Raw genomic sequence first — 27,305 nt, 5'->3', positions numbered from 1 at the left:
ATTAAGAAAATATCCCGCAGGGGTTGGAGAGATAGCTCAGCAGTTATGAGCACAGGCTGGTCTTCTGGAGGTCCTGGGTTCAGTTCCCACACCTAAACGGTGATTCACAACCATCCATAACTACAGTTCCAGGGGACCCAACACCCTCTTCTGACCTCTACAGGCACCAGGCACGTACCTGGTACACATATATACATGCAGACTAAACACTTAGACACATGAAATAAACACATCTCAAAAGAATTTGTGGTGGTTTGAATAAAAATGGTCCCCCATAGGCTCCTAGGGAGTGGCACTATTAGGAGGTGTACCCTTGTTGAGTAGGTGTGGCCTTGTTAGAGGAAGTGCATCAGTGAAGGAGGTGGACTTTGAGGTTTCAGAAGTTCAAGACAGGCCTAGTGGCTTTCTCTTCCTGCTGCCTGCAGATACAGATGTAGAACTCTCAGCTTCCTGTCCAGCACCATGTCTGCCTGCATGCCACCATGCTTCCCACCATGACAGTAATGGACTAAACCTCTAAACTGTAAGCCAGCCCCAAGCCAATGTTTTCTTTTATAAGAGTTGCGGTAGTTGTGGCATCTCTTCACAGCGATAAGATCCTAACTGAGATAGAATTCCTTAAAAAACAAACAAACTAAAACCCAGACATGCCCATAAGCCAATCTCTTGGAGGCAATTCCTCAACTGAGGTATTCTCTTCCCAGGTGACTCCAGTTTGTGTCAAGTTGACAGAAGCTAACCAATGAAGGAACTCAGATGAGAAAGAGTGACAAGCGTGGACTCACACATAGGCATGGACCAGCGCTGTGCCCAGTGAACGTGAGTGAGGCAGGCCACCTTGGGTGAACCTGAGACACGGGAAAAGTCTTACCTTGAAAACTTATCAGGGGTCATTGAGAGCTCAGGTGCCGAGGCCAAAGCCCAGGAGGAAGAGATGTAGGTCAAGGAGGAAGGGATGTAGGTCAAGGTTAGAAGCTGAGGAGCACGGGGTCCACTCTCAGGTCACACTTTGAGAGTCAGTCTTTGGAGTTGACGTTCTCAAATACCCTACGTGGCCCTAAGTAAAACTACTCATCATGAACTTCGAATGGTTCTCAACTGATTTACTTATCCCTGACAACAAGAAAGCGTGTGACAACAAGAATCCCATGAATAATTGGATGAAATTTCCCATATTGTACCCAAAGTTGTTTAAATGTCTATCCAGACAGAGTTAGTAGCCAGCATCTTTTGTTTGGTTCCAAGTATTATGTTATTAATTAATTAATTATTAATGCACCTTACTGATTACTCTCACATGGAATCTTTTCTGGGTGAAAGAAGGAGGAAGGAGAAAGGGTGGTACAAAGAAAGAACGCAGCTTATGATTAACCAGGCCTGACATGTGGATCCCATAGACTGACAGGTGGGTGCCTCTCCAATGTCTTAGGCTCTCTCCCCACTGCCTGTGATTGACAAACTGGCCTATGGATAATCCCTTCTGTTCTCTTCCCCTCTCTGTTCTAGTCCCATCCCAACCTCTTCTGAGTTTCTAGAGAGGAGTCTCAGCCTCCCTGTGTAGAACTTTTTGTGGAGCCAGCTCACCTGAGGCTCGCTGTTGGTTTTCTGGAAACCAGCTCTTGTTGCTGTTCCCTGAAGGATCTCACCTGAGCCTCCTGTCATGGTGATTACACACCTTGCTCTCTCCACTTCTTTCCCTACATTGGAACAGGACAGAACCACTAAGTTCCGAACAATGTCCTCTGTGAAGGAGAGGTTCCACCCTTCCCTTCCTAGGAGGAGCTTACCATCCGCACGCATAGTGCTGTGGCCCAACTGAGCTGGGGCTGACCGTAGTCCCTTCCCGTCTCCTCTTTGTGTCCTCATTTCCATGTGCTATAAGGACACAAAGTGTCATAGAGGAGAGAGTGTCAGAGGGAAGACAGCATTTTCTTAGAGGCATGAGCCATGCTGGGCTGATCTCAAACACATCCCTCACTACAGAGAAGCTGTATTCCCATCCTTACTCACTGTTTACACTCCATAGTCTAGTAAATTCCACAAAGGAAGGGAAACTCAAACCCTATTTTATCCATTTATACATTCCTGCAACCTAGTTCATACAACCACTGTGTTAATACTTGCTGAACGCATGCATGAGCTGTGAGGGTCTGATGGTGGCTCTTCCCAGTGCACACCCAAACAAGAGAAGGATCTTTCTCCTCAGGCTTCTCAGGCTAGGTCTCGGACCTTAGAGCTCAGAGCCATAGGCTTAGAGCCAACGCCATAGGCCCTGGTACATTCTGTCCCTGCTTGGCTGCCTGCCTTGTTGAGCAGTGCTCCACCTAAGGACTGGCTAGACATCACGGCTGGGTTGGGGGATGGCTGGAACCTACCCAGGACACGTTTGTCTCATTGGTGCTTGGACTGTAGGACTTTCATGAGTGGTGTCCAATTCAAGAAAAGCACAACCAATTACTCATCCAGCGAAGTGCTGTGCGACTGATGTTTAGAACAGCTGTTTACACAGAACCATTACTGATTTCCTGCCTCTGCAGTGGCTACACACTGGGAAACACACATCTGGCCAGCAAGGATGTGCTGGAGAAGCTCTAGGGTATGAGCTTGTGTCATTTTAATCCCATGGGAACACATCAGCAATCCAGTTATACCCTGGCGCCGGGAAAAGGGTGTGTGCCTATGAGGTGCAGGGTGTGGGTGACACTAAGATAGTCACAGAACTGGAGGTCACCAACTATATATCCAAGCCCCCCAAACCACAGACAATGCTGATGACATCAGCAGGACCCATGGCTTTATATAGTAATTTCCAATTGTGATGCCCTGTGTCATACCCGGCTTCATCTCACCGCCTAAACCTCTAAGAGACAGTAGAAAATCACAGCTTTTTCCACCAGAGCACTGGGAGGCTCCACCGGGTAAGTGACACACAGCAGCACAGAGATTGCCCATCTCAATGCCACTGACTTCTGCGCTGACAGCAGCGCCTCGTCCTGTGTGCTTCTCCTGCAGCTTCAGTTGGTTCCTAGAAATCCCAAAGGCCACGGTGTGTGCTGTGACTGAGTCTGGATGCTCTCGCAGAGAGACCGGCTTGCAGGAGTGAGTCACTCGCCTGGCAGGAGAGCCCTCCTGGCACCCATAACACAGGGAGTGCTTCTGCCTGCCAACCTTCAATCCCTGTTCTGTGTCCTCACAACCCTCCTTCCGTGATTCAGAAGCAAAAACAAAATGAATGGATGGCTCTTTTTGAAAAAAATGGCCATCAACTGGGTTCAGCATCAGAGGAAGCGATGGGTAAATGTGGATTTCAGTCAGGACTGCGGCTGTTGTGGACACGGTATTCATTCACACCTGCCAGTACATATATGATGCACTCACCAGTACATCTGAGAGGCTGTCAGGAGCTTTGTCAATATTCTTTCATTTGCACCTGCCCCTTGAGCAGATAAGAAGACTAGAGAGGTCAGGGATGGCTTGTGGTCTGACTGTATGTGAGTTCAGACAACTGTGAGCTGTGTCCTGCAAGCCAGTGCTCTGAAACTATGCAGCATTGCCCTGCTTAGCGATGGCAGCCTACAGCCCTTATAGACACATGAGGCGTTTCTGAACTCAACAGACCTCAGGACAAACCTGCCTTTGCTCATGATGTGCTCTGTCTCTGTTTCTGATTCTCTCTTCCCTCTGATGTCTACCCTCGATGTTCTCAGAGCCTTCTTTTCCTACACCTCCTTGTGAAGTTACACAGAAACTCAAACATCTCGTTTGATTATACAGAACAAGCCATGTATGGTAGCACTTTGAAATCCTATATCCCATCACTTGGTAGGGCCTGAGGCAGGAAGGGCACAACCTTAAAACCAGCCTGGGCTTCACTATGATGCACCAAAGAGAGAAAGAAATGAAGGAATTCCTGCTTTATTCTAAGCTGTGGTTGGGGAAATGGCTGTCAACAAGGTAGAAGTCCCTGACTTTCTGAGGAGGGCATTCGAGCAAGGAGGCAGACAAGACCATGACTATGTAAGGTAGTGTCAGGCTGGGAAGAAGATGAAGCAAGCAGGAGCTGGCCTTGAGAAGTAGGCTCAGGGAGGGCCTCCTTGAAGAAAGGCGCATGGGTAAAAACAAGGCCCAGTGGAGACAGAAGCTTGCCTCTCTGGAAGAACTTTACATCACAGTGATGGAAACGGGCGTGGCCTAGAGAAGCCAAATTTAGCAAAGAGGAGTGGGAGGATAGGAAGAAAGGTGGGGAGCCTGAGTAGGAAGTTCAACTAGTATCTATGGGGAATAATGATTAATAGCATCCGTGCCATCCAAAACCGGGAAGTACTTGTCTTGGTCTGCTGTTCTGTTGCAACAACATAGTCTCGGACAGTGTGGCTTGTTAACAACAGAACTTCATTTTTCACCGTTCTGAAAGTCGGGAAGTCTAAGAGTAAAGCACTAGTAGGTTCAGATCTACTAAGAACCAGTTGCAGGGTTCCAGATAGCATCTTGTTGCTGAATCTTCCAGAGTAGAAGCTGCAGCGTCTTCACACAGAGGGGAAAACAGAGAAGGCAAACCCTTACCCTCAAACCCTTTACAAAGGCCCAAATCCCATCCAAGTGGGGTTCTTAGCACTGTTGCATTTGAAGATTAATTCTCAACATAAATTTTAGAGGCTGGCCCACATTCAAACCACAACAATGCTCATGTGAGAATAAATTATCCGTTGTTAATCGGAAATTCTAATTTGACTCCAATAGCCCGTTTTAGTTGATAAACAGACTCATGTTTGATCCCCGGGCCAACACAGCTCATCCTCTTCCTTTGCATGTAAGCACTGATGTGAGACTGAACTGTCAGCACAGGGCTGGGGTGTAGCTCACGGGTAGAGAGGGCTTGCCTGAGTAAAATGCCAGGGTAGGGTGTGGAACGGTTGGAGCTGCTCAGTGAGGCGTAATGTGTAGAAATGGAACCAAGTGACCTCGTTCCCAGTGTTCTCCCAGAATTGGATTTTTTTCATTTCAAATCCAACAGAAAAGGAAGCAGAGCTGTCTGCGCCAGCTTACAGGGAGTCAGCGGCTTGCTGTTCCCCGCCCTTCCCAGGCCAGGGACATTGCTTCATCACACACTGGAAAAAAAAAAAAAAAAGAGGCAGGGAAGCAGCCCGTGCAGGGCCCAGCAATTGCCTTATAAGGACATTGGCTAGGCCAGCCAGGTGTGTCATCCCAGAGCTGAGAGGCCCCCTAGTGTGTCCTCCATGAGTCAAGGCCTTGGGAGGGTTAAGGGGTGAGGTGGCCTCAGAAGGCCCATGGCTGCAAGTGAGCAGTCTCACTTTCTCACTTTCTTTCCTGCTACTTGATCCCAGGAATCCACAATCTCATTCACCTTCACATTTGGGAAAGTGGAAAAGGATATTTTAATTAAAATAAAAAAAAAAATAGGTGCTTGTGTTAGCATTTCTTCTAGGCGCTGCCTCCACAGTTACCTGGCAACAGCCAGGAGTGCCTAACTCACTATAACAGGGGCTGCTTGCCCCCTCCTCTCTCTTGCTGTCTTGCCTTCTTGCTCTCACTTTGTCCTTCCCTCCTGCTCCCCCTCTCTCCTTACTCCCCTCCACCCCCTCTTTCTCATGACCGGCCTCTACCTCTCTGTCTCTGTCTCTGTCTCTCTCCCCCACCCCCCTTCTCTGTCTCTACTACCCTCTCAACTCCCCTCCCCAGGCCCTGAATAAACTATTCTATACTATACCTTTGTCATGTGGCTGGTCCCTCGGGAAAGGGATGCCTCAACATGGACCCACAGAGGCACCCCTTCCCCTACACCTGACTGCACACCCACCAAACATATTCCTTCTTTCTTTATTTTTATACAACACAACAGATTGTAAGTTGTTACTTCAGTAGCCAGAGTGTCTGCTCTGGGGTCTGCTGAAATAAAGAAAATGTAGACTTTGGAGAGCGCCCCATCGACAATGGACACACAGAGACCCTAGAAGCAAGGAAGCCGCATGTCGTGGCTCTGTGCTGGGAGGGATGCAGCCCACTAATCAGAAGGCTGTTTTCCAAGGGGAGGCGTGAGTATGAGGCTTTTAGAAGGATTTTTTAAAAAGAAGAAGCACAGAAAATACAGCAAAAGCCACAGAAATAGCACCGTAGATGCCAGGGACTTTGCAGAGAGCAGGGCCGCCCATGTTGAACCACCCCTCATCCCACCTAGACCCTTCCACATCTTCCAAGATGGCAGATACTCGCAGTTTGGCAGTTTGTGTGCTGGGGTAGATGGGGAGACGTAGGAGAGAATAATTAATGCGATTAGATAACATCTTTCTCCATAACCCCGCCCCCATTGCTGTTGGTCTGTAGGTGATTGGCGGAGGGTGATGTTCACCGGCTGTCTGTGCTTCCTTCAAGATTTCATTGGCTCTCAGCACTTCTGCTGGCCCGGTGGCTTGCTTACTGAGGTAACATGGATTTTCTTTTCCTGCCCTGTGAAGGGTTTATCTGGTGCCTCTGGAGTTCGTACCTCTTTCCTGGGAGCACAGTGCTTCACACCTCCAGCTTTTCCCACACAAGCAGCACAGAGTGCGTGATACACTGAATCCAAGGCGGGATGCTTCCCATGTCCCTGGAAGGGGACTGGAGAAAAAAGAAGTAAATTTGGGGGGTTCTCTAAAAATAAGTCAAGCTAAGCACACACAAGAAAGACTAAAGGGGGAACCGGAAATCAGCTGTTGTGTCCTGGTAGCATATTTAATGTAAGAGACAGTGAGTCAGAATTCCAAATTTGCATAACTTTGATCCAGTCATTACAAGAATTTGTTCTACAATCAGAGAAGTACCAAATTTATAAGGACAGTTGAGAGGTGTTCAGTGGAAGAGAGAAGATAGAAAAAAATGTCGATTACCCATACAAGGTTTTCCATTTGTAGTTGAAACAGAGTGTAATTTTCCCCTATGTTGGAGTAGGCTAAAATTATGTTGTAGTTTCTTTTTTTTTTCTTTTGGTTTTTTGAGACAAGGTTTCTCTGTATAGCCCTGGCTGTCCTGGAACTCACTTTGTAGACCAGGCTGGCCTCGAACTCAAAAATCTGCCTGCCTCTGACTCCTGAGTGCTGGGATTAAAGGCATGAGCCACTAGTAAAAAATGAAGTTTTAAAAAAAAAGCAATAAATCCCATGTTTTATGAGACCTTTCAGGCAAGAACTAAGCCACCAAGATGAGGTCTCTTACATCAAAAATATTGCTCCTAACAACACGGTCCCCACATACTAGCAGAGATAAGTCACTTAAATTGCCCTTTTGAGAAGAAAAGGGTTTTCCCAAATGACAATATTAACTAATATTGCTTTAGATGCCGGCATAACTGTAATACCTGTCTGTTACAAAATCTTCAAGATCTGATATAAAGTAAAATGAAATATAGAATTAGTAATAAGTTAACTTTATTCTGTGATAGACATTTGTGGTTTTTTGATACATATTCTTTTACTTTTTTCTTGGTAGAAGAAGGAAAGGAAAGAAGGGTGGGTAGGTAGAAGGGTAAAATGTTTTACAACCTGCCTTATTTATTAACATGGACACCCCTTTCTTGTAAAAATGCAAAGTCTATCTTCTGAATTGCTTGATTTCCATCTAGAAAGACTCTAGCAGGTTGACATCCCCACAGGAGTGTATTGAATGCCATTCCTCACATTCTGCAAACAGCCATCTTCCTGTTTCACACAGGATACGGAGCCTCTGCCCATTAGCCAACAGGCCTTTGTGTTGTTTCTTTGTGAGGCTGTGCAGTGTTGCCTTGAGTCAATTCCATCACCAAGGGATGCTCAGAAATTGATCTTCTTTATGGTGGTGTCTATGAGCAAATCACTTAGGAAGGGCATTGGTCCTCTGTAACTTGAAGGAATGCTTTCAGAACAGGCGACCTTAAAGAAACAGATGCTTCTGATGAAAAGCAGATGGCATAATAGTGTGATTTAAGAATGACACTGTCATAATGAGACTCTCCTCATCTGTATGCATTGCATGGAAGATGCAGGCAGAAGCACCTTCTGGAAACCCCAGAAGCTGATGTGTAAAGGAAGAGACACACCAAATAAATAAATAGACACATAAGCATCAGGGAGTGCAAAAGGACCACGAGCGTTACAAGCAAGGTCCAGAGAGGAACAGTTGGCCCTAACCAGGAAAAATAGGAAAGAAAGCCTCCATCTTTCTTTCCTTGGATACCTTCCGGGTTTATCTTAAGTCGTCTGGTTTGTTTGTAAGTTTGTTTTTGATTTTGAGAAGATTGCTCTGATTAATTGGTATCAGAATTATTAGTATTGGGATTTAGCCCGAGTGTTCTGAATTCAGGATGATGGAAGAGTAGGAGATGTGATTTTCATTTTAACAGTTTCAGCTCTTCTTTTTCTGGTTTCTTGAGTTCTACACCAGAGTCCTGCAGTCGGAGAGACCAGTGAATTGATGAGCAGAGCCTAACCTGGGAACTGGGCTATTAGTACATCTCTGAAGCATCTGACAGTCTACAGGTGAGGAAGAAGTAACATTTTATATGTGTCTCTTTACTACTGTACTGAGAATGGAATCAAAGGCAGAAGGTAAAGGGCCCACATAAGCGTTGCCATAGGCAGACAACACCGAGTTCTGAGGTCCCGGGGTGGCTGTGTTTGGAAAGACATTACAAAGGAGGGAAATATTCTTTGGGATAGGGGGAGGTGAGCATTAGTGACAACCATTCACCAAATAAGAGGTGTAGGAGGCAGGATTGGGGGATTTAGATGAGAAGCAGGGACTGGTAGAACTGTAACCAAAGATGCCCACACACACACACACACACACACACACACACACACACACATACACACACACACACACACATGACACAAAGCCAGAGCTTGCAAGTCAGCTCTTAGCTGGGCCTCAGGAATTGAGGGACAACTCGGGGACAACTATGGAGCATTGAAACCTTGGAAATGAATGCCATTGCCCTCGCAATGTTAGAATGAACTATGGGGCAGGCACAACGCTCTAGGAGAGTTTTCCCATTGGAGGAAAAGATGGAATAGAAGATCACACATCCTGGGACAGATGCCACCTTGCCACAGGCTCTGAGATGCCACAGTGGTGAGTCAAAACCAAGCAAAAACTCTGTCCTCTGCTCCACATATAAAGGGCTCTCTGCTGCACTTGCTCAGGGTAGCAGGAGCTCAGGTCTCTGCTGACAGTTTCTGCTCACAGCCAGTCCTTTGCCATGACAACCACAGCTTCAGCCTGGACAGCCTCTCCATGCCCGGATTCCCTCAGGGACTCTACACAATCCACCTCACCATTGCCTCCCTGAGCGCTACTCCCCCCCCCCCCCCATACACACACATTTCACACACATCCATGTGGGACAAAGGTTGCACCACACAGACTGTGTGGGAGGCGCTAACACATCCTCTAAGTGTTCATGCTTTGGTTGAGATACGACATATCTGCCAGCTGCCCACAGTTTCCTGGCTCAATGTTGGGCACATTGGGACTGGACTGGGAGTCATATGGCAATGACTTGCCCACTGAGAAACATGTCCAGCCCTTGCCTAAGAAAGTGACTCCCAGCACATATTATGGAAGGTTTGCTCTCCCTTTAAGATGATACATTTTCCACTAAGCAAAACCCATTCAGCTGCTTTATCCGTCTGGCCTGAATCACACTTGGGAAAATAATTATTCACTCTCTTGTGCCACCAAACATGTCCCCAACTAGAGTCTAAGCTCCCTGAAGACTGGGAAACCATAGTACTTACAAATGCCCTGAGTACCCAGGAATGGGCTGCATCCCTGAGGGCCTCCTAAGGAGATAAAGTGGATCAGATGAGGGAGCGCAGAGAGCTTCCTCATTGGAGGAGCAGAACATCACATGCAACCTCTTAGGAATGGGGAAATGGGAACCCGCGGAGGCTCAGCAGTGTGTGCAGTCACACAGCCCACTGGTGACAAGGGCAGGCCCTGATGCATAAAGAGGAAGAGGAGTGGTCAGAGCACCAGCCTCCGCCCACCTCTTTCACTTACCAGCCCTGTGACCTTCTGTTTCGATAAAATGGAGATACTCCATGGGCTGTCCATAGCATGGTCATAGCACAAGACCCAGAACAGAATGGGTGCTCACACATATTAGAAGGAAGAACGTGCTGTACCATTTCACTGATGGATTCGACACCTCCAACAATTTAATACAAGTTCCCTGGATAATCTGACCTGTATCCTAGATGCAGTCAGGGGTTGGGGGCTTTGGTTCCCTAACATAGAACATCCTTTCCAAGTAAGACTCATGTGGTTTTGAACATCACATAGGCAGCACTAAAACAGACACAGTCAGTGCAGACACAGTTCTGTTCAGTTCTGCTTACATGACACCATGAAACCAGGGGTGAACGAAGTGGTCCACAGCCTGTGAAGGCAGAGAGAGAGAAAGTCACAGTAACAAGCACTGCCCTACTCTCGGCATCATTTAAATGAGATACAGCACACCCCAATCTCATCCGTGTTTATTGCCTACTGTAAATCCAATATCTGATTGGTGCTGTCAGTGTCTAACTATCTGTCCTAGCTACACGACCTCCGTGCTTAACCTCTCTCTTCCACATTTAGGTGACTGCCAGCCCTCACCTGCTAAGTAGAGATGATAACAGTGGTTTAGACTAACCATCATTAACTGTATGAATTAAAAGCAACCATCCCCATAAAACAGGGACTAGTGTGGAGTAAGCATTGTATGAATATCATTAGTTCTGAATTACAAATCTCTGTGTGTGTGTGTATCTGTGTGTGTGTGTGTGTGTGTGTGTCTGTGTGTGTATGTCTCTGTGTGTATGGATTCACATGCATGTATGTACAGAAGAGAAAGTTGATGTCAACCTGCCTCGGCGTCTCTTCATTCTATTTTTTAAATGAAGTCACTCAGTGAAGCCAGAGCTCAGGGATTTGAGTAGTCAAGCTGAGCAGCAGCCCCAGGAATCTGCCTGTCTTTGCCTCTCCACTGCTGTCATTGTAGGCACACCCACCATCCTTGGCTTTCTGCACAGCTTCTGGGGATTGAACTCAGGACTTCATGCTTGCAGCGCAAGCACCTCACTAACTGAGCAGAGTTTTCACTTTACAGGAAAAGTCTGATAACCTGCTGTGACTTAGTGGAACTCACTCTGAATTCAATTAAAAAAGAAAAAATAGGGTTAAGTTCAGCCTATCACTTGCACGTAGAAAATGGCCTGGAAGGAAACATATCTGTTTATGCAGTGATATGCCAGAACACGACTATGAACAGAGTGTTTTCTTATTTTGCATATTTCGTACTTCCATCAAAATGTCTAGCCCAGATACATCATTTGAGATGCCTGGTTTTGTGAGCTACCCACATGATACACATTTTATCTTCTGCTTTGCCAAGACAGAAACAAGGGAATGGGCTCCAGCTTCTCCTGGGACAACTTCAAAGCCACCCTCTTGGCTTTGAGCAGACCTGCTGCCTCATCTGAGACAGGTCCTGCCCACCTGGCACTGCTGTCCTGCCTCCTAAGCCCCCACACCTACCTTGGATCCAAGTTGTAATCTTAATTGCATCCTACTACTGAAGCCTCCATCTTCTTGCTGATGTCCCCTCTGTGTGTCTTTGCCTCGTTGTCCCTGTCCCCATGCCAGGCTTCTCCTTTCTCCAGGACCCAGCAGCTGGAATCTACTTCCTTCACTGCTATATCACAATGTCAGGGGTGGGGTCCCCTTAAAGAATGATCATCCCCAAAGCCCTTCAGGGAGATAGGATTTGAATCAGAAAAGGATATGGGGGAGACTGGAGCTTCATCATTATCCCTGAAACTGTGTTTGTCTCTTCTGCAACATGGACCCTGAAGATTTGGGGAAGTGAGTATGTATGGCTAGACATGGATGCTGTTTGTGCTTCCCTTGGGGGGAGGGGGTGGAGGGGACTTGTGGCTATACTGTAAGGACTGACTTCTCAGGCTCACCATAACCATTCTGTCCATTCTGTATGGGAGCAGGGCTCCCTATTGGCTCCATCTTAAAAGCAAATGCAAATCAACCTTCTCCTACCACCCCACCGTGTGGCCCAGCCCCCATAGTTCCAGCCACTGGAACTCGTGAAGCTGCTGGTCTTCTCCATGATGTCCTGCTTTTCTTAAACCTCGGCGTTGTAGCTCTTTATTCTCTTAATACCCTTGTGATTTTCGTCGTGTGTAAGAAGCCATAGAGCATGGATATTCACAGTCAAGTATGGTGGTGCATGCCTGCAATCCCAGCCTAGAGGAAGGTTGAAGCAGGAGGATTGGGAGATGGAGGGTAGCCTCATCATTTGCACAGCAAATCCTGTCTTAAAAATAAAATAAACACAAAAGAATGAATGCTTAAAGCGTGAAATCCATCAAGGAACAGATCTTCTTCCCCTAACTGCCCATGCTGGGATCTCAGGCAACAGGCTTCCCATAAGGGATACTGATTTCCAGGCAGGCAAGGATTTAAAAATAGTTACAAAAGAGATGCTACTATGATTACATCACACCAGTAGTTTAGTCCTGTCCCTCACACATACCAGGCACTCAGAAAGTTGAGGAAGTATTATTGATTGTCTAAACATTACAGAGTGCTTGCTCAAAAGCTTTCCACTGGAACACAAGCCGAGAGAAGCTTCAGAAATACCTCGTTTGATTCATAGAGTCTGGGGGTCAGAATTCCAGCTGGAGACAGATGACACGATGCAGTCACACACACACACACAATTAATAGCACACAATTGATTGATTGATTGATTGACTGATTAAATTAAAAACTAAGGAAAACTTGCTAAAAGACTATTTGTTAATGTCTGTACAGTGCTAGGGAGCACCAGGTATCTTAGCGTTTTACTGCTGTGAACGACACCATGACCAATGCAAGTTTTATAAGGACAACATTTAATTGGGGCTGGTTTAAAGGTTCAGAGAGGTTCAGTCTATTATCATCAAGGTGTGATCATGGCAATGTCCAGGCAGGCATGGCACAGGCAGAGCTGAGAGTTCTACATCTTCATCTGAAGGCAGCTAGTGGAAGACTGACTCCCAGACAGCTAGGATGAGGGTCTTAAGCCCACTCCCACAGTGACACAGCTACTCCAACAAGGTCACACTTCCAAATATTGCTAATCCCTGGGCCAAGCATATACAAACTATCACACCGGGGTTGGCAATAGGTTGTAAACCTGCAGGTGCAAAGGGGCAGAAGCATTTACCTGAACCCAAGAGAAACTGTGCCACAGTAATCCAGCATCAGGCTTTGCATGTCCATCTTGGGCTGGTCAGTGACTGCCTTGCTACCCTTCCGTTCCCTGGGATGCAGAGAGTGCTTCAAGCTCTGGGGCAAGGGCCCTTGTACAGGCCTCAGGTCAGCTCTTCAGATAGCGAGCTGGATAAAGGTAGAGGATGACTGGACATGGAGGCATCCTAGCACAGGATATCTCCACGTGGGAGTGAGCCTCTCTTTGCCTACAGGCATCCAGCTTTGTTTACACGCCAGAGATGAGAGTCACAGAAACCAGGCAGTGTTTCTTCGGGTTCGCTGGCCTTGAAGAAAGGAATCAGATAACTCACACTTGTTCTCCCGTGCTGGTTTTATTCTACAGCCTGCTACTTTGTTGACATGCAACTATGCCTACAGGCAAGAAGTTCTTTCCTGTGTGTCACGTCAGTGATCCCACTACAAAAGAAGTAAACTGTATCTTAACCATTTCTCTACAAAGCATAAAAATAACTGATGCAAGCGTGAAATCACAGCTACAGCATTTTCACCTCTTTAACTGCTCAGAATGCGACTTTCCATCTTCACCTCTGATCACTCTTTCCATTCCTAGAAGTGTCTGTCAGAGAGAGCCTGCTGCTCTCATGAGCCTCGCTAACAGCCCGATTTGAGTATCTTCCTCCAGCAGGCCTGGAAGATTTATTGCTTTCTTAGAAGGCAGCTGTTATCATTTCCTGACTTTGTTCTAGAACCCACCCAGCATCTCCTGATTCATCCACTATCAGTGGATGTGGTTTGCTCACGCTGGTGTGGAGGATGGCTATGGCCTATTAACATGCTCTAGCTGTCTTAAAGTTGGTGTTCTAAGCCTTTCTCCATGCCTGCTAGTAGTTCCTGATAATGAGAGCCAAAACATAGTCCACAGGAACAAGGAGGATGTGGGTGGCAAGGACCCAGAATTATGTTACTGTCATTGCATGACCAAATACCAGACAAGGGAAACTTAAGAAAAGAAGGTTTGCTTTGGCTTACAGTTTGAGGGTAGAGCCTGTCATGGCAGGGAAAGCATAGCAGGAGAAAGGTGAGGCAGCTGATCATGCTGCATCCGTGGGCAGGACATGGAGAGCAATGAGCACTCAACTCACCATCACCTCCTCCTCCTCTTCCTCTTCCTCCTCTTCCTCCTCCTTCTCCTCCTTCTCCTCCTCCTGGTACTACTGCTTCCTCTTCTTCTCTCCTGCTTCTTCTCCTGCTTCTCCTGCTCCTCCTGCTCCTCCTCCTTCTTCTCCCTCCTCCTTCTCCTCCTCCTCTTCTTCTTCCTCTTCCTTCTCCTCAGACAGACAGGTAGATATGGAGAGAGAGAAAGAGAGAACTTAAATGTGGGTTCTAAGAAGGCTTCAAGTTCAGAGTTTTGTGGTCCATCAAAATGATGCCTTCCTTCACCAAGCCACCTTGCTCTTCATTTGTTGTTTTCTTGTCCAAGTTCAATGCTCCAACAATATGTCTGGACCCTCGGGGACTGTCATGATCAAGAGCCCCCTTCTCCACAGTTAATTCGCTGTGTGTGCTGTGTTTCTTGGTCAAAGAGCCTTCCCTTTCTGATTTTAAGATCCGAAGCCACTTTGAGGGGTTCTGGGTATTTCAGAGACTTATTTGAATAAACTCTAGTTGTGATATAAAAAATCATTGCCCCAGAGCCACTGTCTACCATCACTGGTCTCCACGGTACAGTGGTTTAAGCTCTGTGGGCAAGCATGGCCTAGATGGATCCAGTTAGAGACTGCTCTGCTATCAAGTGTATAAACTGCTTTTATATATAAACTCACTTCCCCCTTTCCATACTCCTTCCTACCCTTATGAGTCCTGGGCAACCTTGAGCTAAAAGTCCCAGGTGAGAGCAGTGCCTTTGGCCACTCACCTTTACCCTCCAAATCTAGTGGTTCAATATCCTCCCTTACCACAAACTGATTGGTTGTGGACATTCTGTTCTCTCTGGCAGGGACAGACCAAGCAAAGCACTGGGTGAAGGTGTATTGTCTACAACATCCCTTTTTGTCCATTTTTAGGTTTTGGGGTTTTTTTTTCTTAAGAAAATTTAGATTCCTGTGAATTGGCCTCAGGGCAGTAAAAAGGACAAGACAATAACAAAAATGTGATTTGAAACGAATCCCATTCTTTATTCAGCCATACACATGTCATTACAGAGAATAAACTGAGACAGGAATGCTTAAACATTTACTTAATACTTCTAAATAGAAGCTTTCCATTTTCCTTCCTGGCTCCTTCACTCTGGTCAGTTTGTCTTTCTACCCCAGGAAAAGCTCCCCTAGCCCTGGCCTCCACGGTGACCTCCCTCCACTTGTCCATTCTCCATGTCCCTCAAGATCTTACTATAGAGTGTGACTCAGCATCTCACTCAGCAGTCTTTTCCCTCTTGTGAAGGGGAAGAAGTTGCAAAGTTAAAGAGCTTTCTTTAAAGAGCTGAGAGAATGAAGACACAAAGACACAGAAATAAACAATCCACAGCTTTGTTTACTTTCTTGTTTATCACACCAACAAAAGTTCTCAAGGAGAGAAGAATTGATTTTGGCTTTCAGTTTGAGGGGATACAGTCCATCATGGTGGTGAAGTCATAGTGGCAATAGTGTGACACCACAGGGACAGGAGTGTGAGGCAGTGACACCACAGGGACAGGAGTGTGAGGCAGTGTCATCACGGGAACAGGAGTGTGAGGCAGTGACACCACAGGGACAGGAGTGTGAGGCAGTGTCATCACGGGGACAGGAGTATGAGGTAGTGACATCACAGGGACAGGAGTGTGAGGCAGTGACATCATGGGGACAGGAGTGTGAGACGGTGACACCACAGGGACAGGAGTATGAGGCAGTGTCATCACAGGGACAGGAGTGGGAGGTGGTGACATCACAGGGACAGGAGTGTGAGGCGGTGACATCACAGGGACAGGAGTGGGAGGTAGTGACATCACAGGGGCAGGAGTGTGAGGCAGTGACATCATGGGGACAGGAGTGTGAGGCAGTGACATCACAGGGACAGGAGTGTGAGGTGATGACATCACAGGGACAGGAGTGTGAGGTGGTGACATCACAGGGACAGGAGTGTGAGGCAGTGACATCACAGGGACAAGAGTGGGAGGTAACAGAGAAAGATGAGTGCTGCTGTTCACCTCTCTTTATTCAGTCTGCGATCCCCACCCAGCTCATGGGACAGAGCTGTCTTACAGTCAGGGTGGGTCTCCCTCCCTAAGTCCTTTCAGAAACAACCTCTGAGACACACCTGAGGTGTCTCTCCACAGCATCCTAAACCTTGTCAAGATGACCATGACAATTAATCACTACACCGGCTCTTAGACACTTTTTAAGATTTAAAGCTATAATGAGCCTTATTATTCTCTTACAGTCACTACTAGCAACACAGTTTTAATTCATCTTAGTTGTAAAGCATCACAGCAACCATCGCCACTCAGAGGGCTGGAGAGATGGCACAGCCCATAAAGGACTTGCTGCTGGTCCAGAGGACCCAGGTTCAGCTCACAGCACCCACACAAGCATATGTAACTCCAGTTTCAGACGATCTGGCACCCTCACCAGGCCTCTGTGGATAGACACTAGGCTCACATGGTTTACAGGCACATGCAGGCAAAACGCCCATACAAATATTCGTTTAAAAGCGTCACTCAGCCTGGCAATAGCCTGATAGCCAGTAAAAACTCTCCGTTGGAAAGGTCTGAAACAGGGCTGTGATACCTCGGAGCTGGTAGGATTTATCAGGCAGAGCAGGGAAGGCTGTGTTTTTATGGCCTGTCGGGAGTGCTCAGACCTATATATCCATTCATTTCTTCAGTCAGTTGACAAGCGCTGTGAATCTACCAGAACAGGACTAATGCAGAAGAGAAAGAGGAGAGGAAGCCTCAGCCTCCGGTTTCAAGGAGCCCTCCTCCAGGTGGGGAGACACTCACGTGATTACTCCAGCTATGACGCACACTTTGGTATCCCCGGTAGTACAGTTGCTGGGAGTGGGGACCCAGGGACACAACAACTCTGAAATGAGTTGTGGAAAGTGCACTTGTAGAGGGCTTCCCAGAGGAAGCTTCATTGGCTCTGGGTCCCAGATGGAAAGCAGATCCTAGCCCAGCCAACAATGTCTGCAATCGCAGTGCTTGGGTGGACGAGGCAGGGGGTAGGAGGGGATCCTGAGTTTGAGGCCATCTTAGGCTAGTTACAGAATTGAGGTCAGCCTCAACCATGACACAAGATCCGGTCCCGAAACCAACTAAAGAAAGAACAAAGGAAAGGCGTAGGGGGACCGACAGATCTGCATTGTTGGGTCTGCTGAGCAAGCTCAACCTTGCAGAGACATCATTTTGAAGTTCCTAAAACAGAGGATATGATTGGCCTACCCTGGATCAAGTGTTCACACGGGTCCAATCGAGTGCAGTTTTGGGGAACTGGGGGGGGGGGGGATAGTGGCTACAGTCTCCTCTCAAAGTGGCGCTAAACCGACCAGCTGCCTTGACCATGTACTGATTTTGTGATTCCAGGTTCTCAGAATTTGTGTTTTATTTCAAATTCCCTTCTCCAGGGACAAAACGCAGGCCTGAGTGGTCCTTTTAAGCCTGTCCCTGTTGGAAAGAGCACGGGAGTGACTTGGTCACATGGTTCAGTCCCCAGGCCCACTCCTCTCGCCTCCCTCCTCCACGGAGCCACACTGCCCAAGTGTGCCTCAGAGGCAGTTGAGCAAATCCAGATGGTAGAAAGCCCCATTCCCAGGAGGGCCCGACAGCTGCTGAAGGATATTGCCTTGGAGGGAGCCTTGTTTTGTCATCAGTGAGTAACTGGAGGCGGACTGTGGTTCAGGTTTCCATCCAAATGTGGGGGAAGAAGGGAAGGGGGAGGGGAGCTGACTAGAGAAATGCAGATGCTGGAGAAGTAGCCATGTGTTGTGCCCTGCCACATAGTTACCTTGTTGTTAGACAGGCCCTCCCACGCACGCAGACCATCTCCCTAAATGGACATTTCTTCACCCACCGCTTTAACTTGTGATAGAAGGAACTTAGCTCGGCCACAAGAGATTTGTTTCCCGCTCCAAAGTCACACTCCTCTCTGGGTGTGGGGCATGGGTCTTAACATAACTCCATCTAACCACAAGGACTTGAGGATGGGGGAGGCAATATTCCTTCCTCGCCAAGTTTTCTCTCCTTATCTCTCCTTCACATATCCCACCCCGGCCCACAGCTTCTGCAATGTTCTGTCCCTCACCCTCCCTGTAATTTATGGACGTGCTTTGCCTGGAAGAGCCAAAAAGCTAAGGAGGTTATATTGTCGTGCCAAGACACAGGACTTACTTGAGCCTCAAGAAGACCCCAAGCCCTGGTTCTGACAACCTCTACTCTTGTAACCTCAGTCAAATGACTGCCTTTTCTTCCAGGTTCTCTTCCTACTCTCCCATGGCTCTGTCTGTGCCTGTATCTCCGAGCATAACCTTTAATCAGATCTGCTAACCATGTCCCAAGCTGCGCTATTATCAAACTAGACACATAGCCAATATCCTCCAAATATTAAAATCTAACATCGGACTGTGAAATTAGAACAATTATACCAAACTGTAAATACCAAGTGAGGCATTTCACACGATTTGTAAAATAAAGAGTAAAAAGATTACTATAGTGTACTATAAAGGGTAAAAAGAATAAAAAATAAATAAATAAAATTTCAAAGTTGCAATCATGCTATTATAGTTTTGTTGCTTTTTAGAAATATGTGGTTCTGTTAAATGGAAAGGTTTGGAGTAAAGGGTTTTGTGGGGGGGAACTCAGCAGGGTTTCACAAATCACCAGACCTAGTCTGCTTCTCCTCATGGCGCTTTTTCTCCTTGTTTTATGCTTGATAGGTTTGTTGCCGGGGATAAGGGCTTTAAATCAGGGCTGCTCAATTTCTACACCACTGGCACTTTGGCAAGCGAATACCCAGAAGCACTTATGCATATGTACTAGTGACATTTGGAAGCCGGAGAAGCCTTTGTTTGGGGAGGAACATAGTAAAACACCCAGCAGTGTCCCTTGCCCTCTGCCCATCAGCTGCCAATAGCACCCTCCCCTGGGACGGAACAGCTGGAACGTCCGACATACTTTTTTCTCTTGCATCCTTGTTCTGAACGTTCTTGGTAATTTAACTGTATGGGCCTGGGTCCCTTAAGCGTTGCACTCAGTCCTGTCCAGAGATGGGTTTTGCTGACTTGGGTTTGAAGTACATGCTCTGTGAATGCTCTGTCATTGACCTGCAGCCTCAGCCCATGAGGTGACAGGTTAGCTACTACAAGACAATAATGGGGCATTGTGGGGTGCTCTGCATGTAGGTGTTGTATTTCCATCTAGTTAAAGTATCTTTCTTAATTATCTATCTATCTATGGTAAGAACTTTCAAAATCCTCTCCTCTAGTTTTTTTTGTTTGTTTGTTTTGTTTTGTTTTGTTTTAATGGATGGATCATTATTAAATATAGTCACCCTATTGTACAATAAATAACACACCAGAATTCCGTGGTCCCCTCCCACCTTCATGCCCACTGACTGGCTTTCCCCACCCTTTCCCCCCACTGACCCAGGCCTCTGGCTGTCACCATTCCACTGTCAACTTCTGTGAGATAGTTCTGTGTGTGAGAGTCTGGTTTGGTTTTTTCTATGATTTCACATATGATAGAGAACATGTGGGATTTGTCTTTCTGTAACAGATTATTTAGCTCAGTGTTCTCCAATTCCATCTATATTTATTGCAGATACCACTATTTTATCCTTTCTGTGGCTGAAGGATGTCCCGCGGTGTATATATATGTACCATGTTTTTTTGTTATCCATTCATTAGCTACTGGACACTTTTGGCTGCTTCCTTTTCTTCTTGCTATGATGCAGTAAACATAGAAGATGTCTATTCAACACACTGCCTAGTTTCCTTCAGATGTATAAAGAGAACAGTGGAGTTGCTGGGGAATACAGTAATTTTATTTTTATTTGCCTATTTCTCAGGATCTGTAATATCATTTTCATCTCTGTATTAATTTACACACACACACGGTTTTGTGCAGTTTGCGAGGATTCCCATGTCACCACCTCCTGCCAGCACCAACTTTCCTGTGTCTTTTGGGTGGTTATCATTCTTGCTTGGGAGGGACAATACCTCATTGTGGTTTTGATTTCTGAGGTTTGGTGATGTTGGACATTTTTTAATGGCCCGTGTGTCATTTGTACGTCTCCTTTGGGGCAGTGCCTATGCAGGTCTCCAGCCTGCCTTTCAGCTGCGTGATTTGACTCACGTCACTGTCGTTGGAGTTCCTGTCCCTTGTGAATGCTGGCCTCTTGTCACAGGCATAGTCTGCAAAAGTCTCCCATTCTGTCTGCTCTCTCTACTCAGATTCTGGTCTACTTCGTTGAGAAAAAGGTTTATAGGTTAACATGGTCTGGTTTGTTCTACTTCTGCTTCATGTGTTTTGAGGAATCGTTACACCTTGCTCGTTCTGGGAAAACTTTCCCCGAGATTTTCTTCTGGCAGCTTCAGAATTTGCATTTAAGTTCTCAATCCATTTGACCATAACTCATTTTTTTCTATCTTTTTTCTTGTTTTTGAGACAGACCATACTCCGTGGTTCAGAGTGGGCTCAGATTCACAGTCTGCCTCCCTCAGCCTTCTGAGGAGCTGAGACTATAGACTTGTCAGCTACACACACACACACACACACACGCTGAGACTATAGACTTGTCAGCTATACACACACACACACACACACACACCCACACACACACACACACAACCACACACACACAACCACACACACACACACACACACACACACACTTCCCCCCTTTTGTCTTTTATTGAAAATAAATTTTTTTATTGGTTATTTTATTTATTTATATCTTAAATGTTGTCTCCCTTCTCGGTTTCCCCTCCGAACACCCCCATCCCCCCCATGCCTTCCCCCCTCCCTGTTTCTATGAGGGTGTTCCCTCACCCACCCACCCACTCTCACCTCACTGCCCTGGCATTCCCGTACGCTGGGGCATGGAGCCTCCACAGAACCAAGGGCCTCTCCTTCCATTGATACCAGATAAAGCAATCCTCTGCTACACATGCAGCTGGAGCCATGGATCCCTCCATGTACACTCTTATCAGCTACTTTTTAAAGTGAATATTCTGCATATACCCAGGAGTAGTTTACATGGGATTCGCCTGAGAAAGAACTTTCGGTGGGTGTTTAATGTGTCCGGCATGTTTCAAATGGGCCCCTTCATACAGCAACTAACACCACCACCCCTCCACGAGTGCTGTTGGGGTTTGATCTACACCATCTCACCCTCCCCATTCCCTGCTTAGGAGTTCTTGGGAGTAAGCATCCTCCTGCCACCCTACAGATGAGTGTACAGAAACCCAGATGTTGTGTCAATCAAGAGCGCGTGATTGTTAGGTAGTGAACCTGAAATTCAGTTCAAAGCTGAGCGGAGCAGACACTGGATTCCAACATCCAAAACAGAAACTCTGAAGTCCCATGAGCCTGAATACAGTAGAGAGGTTCTTGCCTGATCCCTAAAACTTTGGGATTAAGAAAAGATTCCTTCCACTCTCATGGACAAATATGAAAAGAGCAAACCACAAAAGATTTCAGATTGCAAAATCGGTATCTATTTTGATTAAAATCATTTGTAGCTGAATTATCAGGATTTATCATGAGCAATAGAAAATAGAGATAACGGGACTTTTGTGACTAATCATGTGTGAACTGAGAAATTCTTAAAAAAAAAAAAAAAAAAAAACATAGTTCAGCCATTGGCATTTCCCAGGGGGTTCATCATCAAATCATGGGTAGAACCTGGCTCCCTCTTCAAGCCACCGCCAAGGCTGTGCACAGGCACTGTCCCCTTTCCCATAACATCAGTGATGACACAGGAGAGTGAGCATGTTGGGCCGTGGGGACCACTTGTAATACTTCAGGGAGTGGACAGTCAGACACTGGAGCGCATCTCCAAGGTCTGGCCTGCATCCAGGGACTTTAGAATCTTGTGGTTTGCCTCAAACTCTGGCAAGAGGAAAAGTCCCAGTGCCTAATTTAGCTGCTCCCTCAAAAGTAAACCAAAGTGAGTCATATGGGGATGGAGAAAAACTACCAGTGCCAGAGGATCACTATGAAGACTCAAAGCTGAAGATGTGGGCACTCCAAGCACCTGAGTGGCCACTGTTTCCATTGTAATGAGTCACTCCAGGATGTGCCTAGAGTGTGCACGTTCACGCTCACGTGTGATGGAGTGCCTTGAGTGTGCTTCTGCCTCCTCCAGGGTCAGCTTGCCAGCTACTGTTCAACATCATCCTAGAAGACTAGAAATATATACAGTGATATGATTAAGGGGCAGGCCTGATTCTGTTTAAAGTTACACAAATGCCTGAGTTTGGACTTGGGTTGGTAATGTGGATCAGCTGGGAGACTGAATTAGGCCCCCAGCATTGCATAAACCAAGAGTGGCAGCACAGGCCTGTTACCACAGCACTCCAGAGGTAGAGGCAAACACTGTAAATTTAGGATTTTTTTTTTAAACTGTGCTATGTGATATGCTGCCTCAAGAGAAAGGGAGGGGAGGGGAGGAAAGTGAGGGAAAGGAAATGGAGAGGGGGGAGGGAATGGAAGGAAACTGGGAGGAGAGGGAAGGGAAGGGGAGGGAAGGGGAGGAGAGAGGACTAAAAGAGAGACTTTTTCCCACTAACACCAATACTGGTAGGTAACATTATTTATCTTAAGATAAGCTCTGTCTGCATGTGATGAAGATTACACTCGAGTAGTAGAGTACCATCCCTGTCCCGATTATATCCAACTTTAGCCAGTTCCTATTTCAGTTCTTCTGTTAGTAGCAGAATAATGCTAAGCAATGTGGCGTGACACTTTTACCAACAACCTTTTGACAGTATATTCTGACTCTTATCTCATCGAGGTGCATACTAACTCACCGAGGGGTGTCCTAACCCATCTCTCACCACTTTCTTCTTCATTGTTTCAGGCTGGGTCCCTTGCTCTGTACGTTAGAAGCAGGAAGCTCATTGTTCTCTCTCTCTCTCTCTCTCTCTCTCTCTCTCTCTCTCTCTCACACACACACACACACACACACACACACACACACCCCTCTTGCACGTGTACGCACACCAAGCACCTCTCATCTCTAAGTGCTAAATGAACACTAAGCACAAAAATAGTCTATGCTCTCAAATATTTGTTGAATGAATGAAAGAAGAAAGAGGGACAGTCTCTCACATAGAGAGAGAGAGAGGGCGAGGGGGTGGGGGAGAGGAAGAGGGAGAGGGAAGAGGGGGAGGGGGAGGGGGAGGGAGAGGGAGAGAGAGAGAGAGAGAGAGAGAGAGATATTCTACTATTTTATTTCAAACTTATCAGTGATATTTTAGGGTCCTTATCTTTAGATGACATACTAGTGTTGTGTGGTTTGAATCTGACACACTCTCCACAACCTCACCCTCAGCTGGTGATGATTTTTTAGGAGACAGGGCGTACGAGAGGAAGATGGCGGGAATGAGGCTTTGAAGGTTATGCCTGGTCCTAGCTCCTTGCTCCATCTCTGCTTCCTTGCTGCCAGGAGATGAGTGTCCTTGCCAGGATGCTCACTGTCCTGACTCTCTGCCTTGCCTCCGGCCCAGAGCAAGGGATCCAGTCTTAGACTGAAAAGCTCAGAAACAATGAGCCATGCATGCAGCGTGGTCCGTAAGAAACTCAGGAAGTAAAAAGACACAAGCAAGCTGAAGGGAGGGAGTAGTAACTAAAGGTGACTACAGTAACATCAGAGAAAACAGATTTCAGAACATGGAAATATAACCAGAGATAAGAGGAGTTTGTAACAATAATAAGAGGGTTGAATTAACAAAAGAAAAAAGAACCCTAACCTTTATATTGCTGGTAATGTTCCTTCAAAATAAAAGGAAATAATAAAATAAAATGCAAGAATGTGCAGAATTGCAAGGAGATATTAACAAATACAGATGTAAAACTAGATAGTTTGACCTCTTCTCGGTGGTTAAAAAATAAAATCTCGGGCTGGAGAGATGGCTCAGTGGTTAAGAGCACTGACTGTTCTTCCAAAGGTCCTGAGTTCAAATTTCAGCAACCACATGGTGGCTCACAACCGTCAGCGATGAGATCTGATGCCCTCTTCTGGTGCATCTGAAGACAGCTACAGTGTACTTAAATATAATAATAAATAAATCTTTAAAAAAATAATAAAATAAAATAAAGTCTCCTCAGAAAGAAAATCACTAGAGATTTTTACTTGGAGAATGATCATTCAGGGTGACCTAGCTGACATTTGGAGGACAGTCACCAGCACAGAGGCAGAAATAGCAGCATCTTTGCAAATGCATGTAGAACAAACTGTGGCTGGCAACGCAGCGTCAACACATTTAAATGCATCTAAGTATATCCCCTGGATGAAATGAAATCATGTGAACGTTGATAACAAAGATTACTGGAAAATTCATAAAAGCTTAGAAGCCAAAGCTTACTCCACTTTCAAGTAACCCATAGTTAATAAGGGAAAGCACAAGGAGAAATATGTATTTCTGAAATGAGCAAAAGTTAAGGTATAGCATTCACACCAAACTGTAAGCTAAATATGCATTAAATGACTGACTAAATAAATAAATGAAGAAGAGAGAATTGTAGATGAATTCTAAATTGTTGGTTTAGATATTCTGCCCTCCTGGAGGTGAGGCATACCTGCTGACTCATCAACAGTGGGGACTGCACATCTGGAATTCCTTCCATCATTGATGATGGGACAGAGGAACAGTGAACAACTGTGACATGTGACCAAAGCCCACACCAGCAGTGACAGGTCTTGAGGCTCTATTTGTGACACGCTGAGTTTGATGCCTTACCTCTGTGTTCTTCCTGAAACCCTATAATCCCAGCTTAGTCATGAGGCAAAGCATTAGATAACCCCAGTTGAGAAGCAGTTGACAGAAATACCTGGTCCGTTCTCCTCAAAGCTGTATCACTTATCCAAACAGGCAAAGCCTGAAAGGCTCTAGAGACATTAGAAAAACTCGGGAAATCTGAATAAAGTATGGATTTCAGTAAAGTTTTTTTTTTTTAATTATGGTAGAAAAAAATAAAAGCAATGAAACTGAAAGCAGATTCATTAAAAAGAGCAGTAAAACAGATCAACTTCCAGTCAGACTGAAGCTAAGAAGAGAGATGACACAATGTGCAGTTGTCATGGATGCGCAAGTAGCATCCCTAGCAATCCCACAGCGAAAGCCAGCAGGATGGCCGGTTTTAACCTCAGTGGTTAAAGGCATGTGTCGCTAAGCCTGATGACATGAGTTCAGTCCTAGGAACACATATGATGGGAGGAAAGTTGTCCTCTGCCTACCACATGCATGCTGTGGTGTGTGTGTACACACTGTGGGCATGTGCGCACGCGCACACACACACACACACACAGGCATACACAAGCACACATACAAAGATATAATTAAAATACTAAAAAAATAAAAGATACTACTACAACCAATATTATGTCAAGACCTTTGAAGTTTTTCAGTTAAATGGACAAATATTTTGATAAAACACCTGATCTTACCCAAAAAGCCACGAAGCAATGGACAAATATTTTTTGAAAAATATAATATCGAAGCCCGTTAAAAATATACCATTTGGGGTGGTTCAGAAGTGGCGGCTCCCATGTTATTAGAAGTGGTGACTAGTTGACTCTTTGCTTCTAGACTGCCGCAGGCTGGCCTGTGTTTCCATTGCTGGCTGCCTCAATCAGTAATTTAGTTGCATCGCCAGTCTCTAATTCTAGATGTTGACTTTCCTGAATGATTTGGGGCTAGAAATTCTTTAGGCCTGTTAATGTACTCTTGTCTCTTCATTTCTGATATATGCTACATTCTCAGAGGAGACTTGGGTTTTCAGCCTGTCGTGATTTTTTAAAAATATTTTTAGGTAATGACTACCTGGCCCGTGACACCTTTCCCTGGATCCGCCTTGCCCTGGTAGAGCAGAGCAGTTTCCAATGCTTTGTACTTCAGCTCTATAATTCTGTTTTCTGAACTGGCCATGGATTTGAAATTGGGCTTACAGAGACATGAATGATCCAGCTGTCTGTGGCCTGGGCGTAGGACACTGAGGCATGGCCAGGCAGCACTGTGGAAGGACAGGCTGCAGAGCCATTAGGATAGGGAGTGTTTGCACAGGCTCGTGTGCTTGAACACTTGGTCTCCAGCTGAAGGTGTGCAGCTTCTTACAGCTTAGTGGATCAGGGAACACTGAGCGAGAACCATAGGGAGATGGAGGCTATAGCCCTCAAGGCCTGCAGACAAAGTCTGCCAGTCAGCTACATATTCATAAAGTTCCAAAATGCAGCACCTTCAGGAGCTGACTACAGAGTGAGCTGCCCCAGCCACCATGTTGCCCTCACCGTGATTGACTGTATCCCTTGAATTCATGAGCCCCAACAAATCTCTCCTGTCAGGCATTTGGTCACAACACCAAGAAAAGCAGCAAATATTGTAGTCAGTCCTGAGAGAAGCAGCCTCAGGAAACGATTGATCCTCTCCGGTCTCCAGGTGAGCCTCTGTCCAGTCTTGAGTGGCACCATGATGACATTTTAATGGCCTCTGTATACAGAAATGGTCCCATGACATTACATTGCCCATGGGTGCTATAACCACCATGGTGGTTTCTGTCCGTACACTCCTTGATGTTTGCAGCACAATAGAATTGCCCAACAATGCACTTCGCAGATGTGTCCCTGTCCTTCAGTAACAAGCCATTCTGCATCTTTTTCTACCGAGGCTGTTTTGACTGACATTCTGTCCCAAGCTACCCCTAGAGATCTGATTTTGATAGTTACACAACAGCCAATGCCATTCAGACCTGGTATTCACAAACAAGTTTAGTACAGCCATTTCCATTTTCAAAGGCAAATGGTGACAGTGACTTCTGCTTTTCCTTAAAGTGACAAGGCTGGTGAAAGAGGAAACCACTGGCCAGCGATGGC

The 27,305-nt window shown here is 46.1% G+C and overlaps 2 long non-coding RNA genes across 4 annotated transcripts; one reads left to right on the top strand and one right to left on the bottom strand.

Annotated features, from left to right (window-relative positions):
* Positions 1 to 709: 709 nt before the first annotated feature.
* Positions 710 to 26,839, top strand: Gm33485. Of its 2 annotated transcripts, none has more exons than XR_001783961.1 (4): positions 710 to 819; positions 6,343 to 6,440; positions 8,402 to 8,507; positions 26,778 to 26,839. It is a non-coding gene; the product is annotated as a predicted gene, 33485 (long non-coding RNA). The 2 variants fall into 2 exon arrangements; XR_001783960.1 differs by lacking the exon at positions 26,778 to 26,839 and adding an exon at positions 11,408 to 11,492.
* Positions 12,214 to 14,427, bottom strand: Gm33708. Of its 2 annotated transcripts, none has more exons than XR_376024.3 (3): positions 14,388 to 14,427; positions 13,238 to 13,701; positions 12,214 to 12,343 (listed from the first exon to the last, which is right to left on the bottom strand). It is a non-coding gene; the product is annotated as a predicted gene, 33708 (long non-coding RNA). The 2 variants fall into 2 exon arrangements; XR_867603.2 differs by having other exon boundaries at positions 12,214 to 12,339.
* Positions 26,840 to 27,305: the final 466 nt, after the last annotated feature.

The sequence above is a fragment of the Mus musculus genome, chromosome 3 (assembly GCF_000001635.26).
Source record: "Mus musculus strain C57BL/6J chromosome 3, GRCm38.p6 C57BL/6J".
Classification (NCBI taxonomy): domain Eukaryota; kingdom Metazoa; phylum Chordata; class Mammalia; order Rodentia; family Muridae; genus Mus; species Mus musculus.
This window is presented reverse-complemented; position numbering and strand designations above follow the sequence as displayed.